This window comes from Vulpes lagopus, chromosome 2 (assembly GCF_018345385.1).
Source record: "Vulpes lagopus strain Blue_001 chromosome 2, ASM1834538v1, whole genome shotgun sequence".
Classification (NCBI taxonomy): domain Eukaryota; kingdom Metazoa; phylum Chordata; class Mammalia; order Carnivora; family Canidae; genus Vulpes; species Vulpes lagopus.
In genome coordinates, this window is record NC_054825.1 from 41,307,833 (window position 1) to 41,314,864 (window position 7,032).

Below are 7,032 nucleotides of genomic sequence, written 5' to 3' on the forward strand. Positions count from 1 at the left end.
CCTGGGGCGTCACAGGATAAACAACCCCTACTGAGCCTCACAGTGGCCTCACAGGATAAACAGCTTAAACATCTTTTACTGAGCCCTGCACCAGGCAGGGCGCTGAGCAGCTCCCCCAAGTGCTAACACCTGAAAATCTGCCCAGTAGGCCCTCTCCCAGAGGACCAGCTAGACGGACAGGGGAAAAACAAATTATTGACCATGCAGCACTGGAAAGTTCCAGGGGAAGTCAAGGGTCTTACAGTATACAGAATCAGAGGATACTCCCCCTTGTTTTTTCAGTTTTTGATTTCTGTTTGCTTCCCTCCCTTTTTTTTTTCTTTTTTTCTTTTCTTCTCTTTTTTCTTTTTTCTGTTTTTCTTTTTCTTTCCTTCTTTTTCTTCTCTCTTTTTCTCCTTTTCCCAATACAACTTGTTTTTGGCCACTCTGCACTGAGCAAAATTACTAGAAGGAAAACCTCACCTCAAAAGAAAGAATAGAAACAGCCCGCTCTCCCACAGAGTTACAAAATTTGGATTACAATTCAGTGTCAGAAAGCCAATTCAGAAGCACTATTATTTTGTGCCCAGGATTGTGAATCCGAGAAACCACCGAGGAACCGACACCGATGCAAACACACGAGGGTTTATTAACAAGCTCGAGCCTGGGTCCAAGTATATCCGACACAGCGGAGCAGGGACTTGGACCCAGGCTCGAGCTTGTAAATAAACCCTGGTGTGTTTGCATCGGTGTCGGTTCCTCGGTGGTTTCTCGGATTCGCAATCTTGGGCACAACATTTGGGGGTTCGTCCGGGATCCGAGAGACCTCCAGGACCCCATCCGGAGGGTTTCATGCGTGGTGAATGCTCTCAACTTTTCCACCTTTTGCGTGCATATTCTGAGAGCTCTAAACTGTACTTTACCTGTAGGAATTCCAATCTGTATTGGGTCGGCATTGGCTTAAGGGGGCGCTGGCGGGCTGTCGACTGGGGGTCTTGAGGAGACGTCCCTTGCCCCTGCCTAGAGGGCAGGGTCCTCATCTGTAAGGAGGACGGAGGTCCTGTGTCAGGAGGGCCGGCTGCCAGCTCTTCGGGTTACCTTCTGTTTAGTCTCCGCAGCCGCCCTGGAACGTTTGCCTGTGTTATTGTGTTCTTGTTACCTGTTTTGTGCGCTTGTCTGTATTACTGTGTCTTTAACTGTCATAACTGTCTGCCTAAGGAGAGGGGGCAGCAGGCGATGGCGACGGCTCGTCTAGGCTGGTTGCTCGCCGCGCTGTGCCTGGGCATCGCCGCCGGGGAAGCCGCGTCGGGCCCGCGAGTGCTGGGCGTCTGTCTGGAGGAAGACGGAGACGCGGACGCGGGGTGGCCGTGCGGAGGAGAGGCGCGGGCCGCCCCGAGGCCGCCTTCCACCTGCGCCTCTTCGGCTTGGGCTTGGCCAACAGCTCCTGGTCCTGGGCGGCCCCCGAGGGGGCGGGCCGGCCGCGACGCCCGGGAGGGCGGCGGGCGGCTGGCGGCGGCGGAGGCGGCGGCGGCCCCCGCGGGCAAGTGGCGCGCGATGCTGCGCCTGCCCGCCGAGGCCGTGCGCCCGCATTCGGCGCTGCCGGCCGGGCGCGTGGAGCCGGGCGGCGCGGCCCCGGAGGAGGCGCCTCGCCCTGGGCGCTGGGCCTGGGGGCGGCGGGGCTGCTGGCGCTGGCAGCGCCGGCGAGGGGCCTGCAGCTGAGCACACTGGCGCCGGCCCCCCGAGGTGCAGGCGCTGCGCCAGAGCGGCACGGACGCCGAGGGTGCGGGGCGCAGCGCCTGGAGCCCGCGCGGGCCCTGGGCGCTCTGTTGCTGCTGGGCCGCGCGGGCTCGTGTTCCTCGTGGGCGAGGTGGTGCCGGCCGCCTGGAGCGCTGCTGCTCAGCCGCCTGGCGGTGCTGCTGACCCTGCCGGTGGCGCTGCCCGTGGGCCAGCTGCTGGAGCTGGCGGCGCGGCCTGGGCGGCTGCGCGAGCGCATACTGGGGCTGGCCCGTGGCGGCGGCGACCCTACAGCGACCTCAGCAGGGCGTGCTGCGCTGTCGGACCCTGGAGGATGTGCTCACGCCGCTGGAGGACTGCTTCATGCTGGACTTGGGCGCCCTGGCCAGCATCATGCAGAGCGGCCACACGCGCATTCTGCTGTACGAGGAGGAGCTCTCCAACATTGTGGACATGCTGTACCTCAAGGACTTGGCCTTCGTGGATCCCGAAGACTGCACGCTGCTCAGCACCATCACCCGCTTTTACAACCATCCGCTCCACTTTGTCTTCAACGACACCAAGCTGGACGCCGTCCTGGAGGAGTTCAAATGAGGGAAGTCTCACCTGGCCATCGTGCAAAAGGTGAACAAGGAGGGTGAAGGTGACCCCTTTTACGAGGTGCTGGGCGTCGTCACCCTGGAGGACGTCATTGAGGAGAACATCAAGTCTGAGATCCTGGATGAGTCTGAGGACTACCTACATGCCACCGGCAGGAAGAAGCCTGCTCCTCTGAGTGCCCCTCTCTGGCGAAAAGAGGAATTCTTGTTCAAGATGAATATAAAGTGAAAATCTCGCCTCAGCTGCTCTTGGCCACCCAGCGCTTCCTGTCTGGAGAGGTGGATGTATTCAGCCCCCTGCGAATCTCCGAGAAGGTCCTGCTGCACCTGCTGAAGCATCCCAGCGTCAACCAGGAAGTGAGGTTTGACGAGAGCAACGTGTGGCTGCACACCATTACCTGTACCAGCGCAGCCAGCCAGTGGATTATTTCATTCTCATCCTGCAGGGCAGGGTTGAGGTGGAGATCGGGAAAGAGGGCCTAAGTTCGAGAATGGAGCCTTTCTACTACGGAGTGTCTGCCCTGACAGCGCCGTCCTCGGTTCACCAGTCCCCAGTGTCCTCGCTCCAGTCCGTCCACCACGACCCGCAGCCAGAGCCAGCCGATGGCGCTCGCTTGTCTGCATACTGTCCTGACTACACCGTGAGGGCCCTCTCCAACCTGCAGCTCATCAAGGTCACGTGGCTGCAGTACCTCAATGCACTCCTGGCCACTCGAGCCCAGACCCATTTGGGGGTGGCAAGAGGGCTGGGGGATGGTTGGTGGTAGGCTTTCTACTTTGCCTTTTTCTCTTTATGCCCCCTTAGGGAGGGGCGGGAGCTCTGGCGGCAGCTCCGCGGTGAGGAGACAAGCCCCGGAGTAGGAAGAGCTGGGTCTGCTTCGGGGCCTAGCCACCAGCTGGCCGAGTGACCTTAGGCAAATCACTCTGTAATTTGTCAGCGCCTCAGTTTCCTCCTCTGCCTATCAATGTTTGTGGGGTTGAAAGCACTTTGTGAAGTATAAAGCGTCGGTATGTACATAAGGAATGATTATTGTTTGTAAACGGGGTTTTTTTGTTGTTGTTGTTGTTGTAAGAAAAATTAGCAATTGCCCAGTTCTTGGATTTTGAACCTGGGAACCTTGGATTGAAGTTGGAGATCCCCCTAAACTCCTTGAAATTGTATGCAGAAATAGTGAGAGTGTGCATTTTTGGGGAATGAAGATCCATCGCCAGCAAGTTTTCAAAGGGGGCTGTGACCCAGAAGAGTTAAGAACTATGATTATTTTACTAAGATGGCCAAAATGCTTCTTTGTTGTCAGCTGCTTTTATCAAATTCCAGACCATTGTCCAGCAAACACTATAGAAATGTTTGAACAGTTGGATTTCAAACATTTTCATTTTGTGGGGTGATGCTTACCAATGGTACAGCTCTAAGCAAGTGAACATAAACACATGTAAGTGTATTTTGTCTGGTTAGGAGTTTATCTGTTTTGCTATTCCATACAAATGTCTGAGAGGCAACAGTGTCCGATGAAAGCAAATTGTTTGGAAACCATGCCTTTCTCCTTGGCTTTGCTATGCCATAATCCCTTGTTTTCCATACTTGGAATCCTATTTCCATCCATATTGTTGAACTATCTGACGTGAAGCTATGAGAGCTATGGCCTAGCCCCCTTTCTGCAGGCCGATTGCCCCCGGCAGACTGATCTGTAGAGTGCAGGGCTCTTGGGGCAGTCCCGTGGGTCCTGCCTCATGTGGTGTGTCCACCTGGCATATGTGAGCACGTGCACACTTGGCAGTCCCTTTGCCCCGTCCCCATGTTCCCTGTGGCAGCAGAACCCACAGGCTTCAGGAAGAGCAGTTGTACTTGCTGGCTTTGCTGATGGAAACGACCCTTCTTTCGTGTATCTGGTATCCCCATTCCGTTCATGTACATGACATGCCTCTTCTGGATTTGGCGTCCTGGCCTCTTTAGCAGCCTGCTCCCTTTGTGCTGGCCTGATCAAGGCATTTCTGATGCCCTTCTTCAAAAAGTGGAAAGCCGAATCTCATGCGGTTTGAATGTTGAGATTCCCAAAAGGAAGCAATGCAGAGAGTAGTTTTCTCCAACTTTGGCTCTCAAGGCCTCCTGGGAGGGCTTCTTGCAGAACCACGTTGCCTCCAGCCATCCCTCCATGCTTCTGATTAGCTTCAGAGCCTGGGCAAGGTATGAGCATGTGACCATCTTGCAAGAAGGGAACCGAGGATCGCAAACACCTGATTTTCTTCAGGCCACACCGCCAGTTGGTGGCAGGGCTGGGCAGGGCTCGGCAGAGGTACGCCACGCTCCCCGAGGTCTCCTAGAATGATGGAAAGACTCACGTCGCCTACTGTGGTGCCTCCAACTACAGGATGGCCGAAGGCCCTGTGGATTGCCCATGGCATGTTTCTCTTCAGGGGCCAGGTATACAACTAGTCCCCATGCCGCAGTGCTGGCAACTGAGGGTCTGAAAGGACTTTGTGTAGGCCACAGGACAAAGAAGTGTCAGACGTCTGAGTGGGACCTGGAGAGCCGGGACCCGGAACCCATGCTCCTGGGTGGGATAGAGTGGAGGTTTCCCGGCACGCAGAGATGCTGCCTGGTCCATGTCCTCCCAGGTGGGGCGGCGTCTTGTCTGAGGTCACCCTGAGGCCACAACAGTGCACTGCTTTGTGGTCCCCTCTCAGAAAGGATGTGATGGCCTTGGGGGTTGCGTGCAGGTAGAGGCCTCATGAGTGAAGGTCTCATGGGTCAGTCGTATGCCCGGAAGCCTGCATATGAGTGGATGTTGAAAGTGGCAGCTCCTCCACGTTGGCATCTGGCCTGAGATTGCCATGGCCAAAAGCAGAAGTTGGGGACTTGCACGCTCCCCTCCTGTGAAGTGGAGTGTCTTCACTTCTTGCCAGAGGATCTGGCCACAAGTGGTGCTGCAGCCATTGGCCCTTCACTCAACAAGGCGATGTCAACGGGCTGAGGCTCAGCAAGATGGGGCAGAGAGCCTGTGCCAGCCATTGCCGGCCTCCCAGGGGTTTCGCCAAGCTCAGGAGGCAAGGGGACGAGACAACATTTCCCTTTGCCTTGGGCCGCTTGCCAGGAGCTTCAGGGCCTCTGCCGGCCCTCAGGGCCAGCCCAGCAGTAAACTCATTGCAGACACAGTGCGTGAGTGGTCTTCAAACCTCTGCAAGAGGAGAGGCTCTCTGGGAAGGCCAGCCTGGTGTCCCAAGATGGTTGTGTTCGGACGCCTGCTGCCAGGCAGGCACTGCAGAGAGGATCTGTTATCGACGCCTTCTCTGATGATGATGAGGCACTCACCACTACCACCACCAGCACCCTGTCCCCCTTCCGGAGAAAGCTGTGGGAACTCAGAGCTGTGGGGCTTTGTCCTTCCTGCACATTCTTGGCCACTCCAAAGGCTCGCGCGTTTGTGTGGCCAAAGAGGGTGTTCTTCTTTGGTCACAGCATCCCGAGGGTGATTCCTTGCTCCTGACCGGACCTGTGGACATGGCTGTGCTTCCAGGGGAGTCCCATGGAGTCACTTGTTCTCCCAAGGTTGATGTGAAAATAAACTTTTTGGTACAGTCAGGGCAATTTGCCCCATCCCCGAGTTCACTTTGGCAGATGAAAACAGACTTCTAGGAAAGCTTGCATGCTGTTCTTAGATTTGGCACTTCAGACCCTTTGGCTTTCCTGTGTGTGGAATCCTAATTCCATTGATATTGTTGAAATCTCTCTCATGAGCCTGCTCTCTGCCCTCCTTGTACTCAGGCTTTTTCCTGGCCCCAGGCTGATCTGTGATCCATTCTAGTGCCCCTGCGGATTCCCCTGGGTCCTGCTGACCAGCCATCCCACCAGGGATAATGTGAGAAGACAAGTGTCCCCAGGTTCGCTGAGGCCGATAAAACCAAGGTATTGGGAAAGCTCGCATGGTCTCCTTGGCTTTGGTGCTCCAGAGTCCTTTGTTTTCTTCTGTTTGAAAAACTAACTCCATTGATATTGTTGAGCTGAAACTATTTAGTCACAACAAAGGCCCAATTTTTTCCTCGAGTGTGCATTTCATTTCTTCAGTTAAGGCCTTCAGAGACATGGTAAATTTGGACCAGGGGATTTTTAGTTACCAACATTGAAGAAACCCTAAGGTTTAAGAACAGACTCTCCATAACCCATGAGCAGGTGTGGCCTAAGCTGAGGGCCCTCTATGAGACTGGGCTACCCCCGGACCCCAATCGATATCGGCCAGGTGACTGGGTATACGTGTGGAGATACCAACACCAGACACTTCAACCTCGCTGGAAGGGACCCTACATCGTGATCCTGACCACTCCCACTGCTCTCAAGGTTGATGGGATTACTCCCTGGGTCCACTACACCAACGTCCGGCCAGCTGACCCACACACCATTCTCAAGGACTTTGTTCCAGAATTGAAAAGCCAACTGGACAAGGACAATCCCCTAAAGCTAAGACTGCACGGATCTCACTTATTTCCCACCTCCAAGACTCCCTAGTCCGAGGTTGTCCTCTAAAACAGAAGGGGATTAGACTTGGTCTTCTTACAACAAAGGGTGGCGGGGGGGTTATTTGCTGCCTTAAATGTAAATAAGAGCGAGAACAGCAACAAGGTTGGTGAGAATCCTGTTTTAATAATTCCCCCTGGCTCACTCTGAGAGCAACCTGGACTCATGATTGGGTCCCTCATAGGATCCTCTGAAAAAGGGGGGAATGTG

General features: G+C 55.2%; 1 pseudogene; it reads left to right on the forward strand.

The window, feature by feature from the left end:
* The first annotated feature begins 1,215 nt into the window (after positions 1-1,215).
* LOC121477041 lies at positions 1,216-5,797 on the forward strand (annotated as a pseudogene).
* The last annotated feature ends 1,235 nt before the right edge of the window (positions 5,798-7,032 follow it).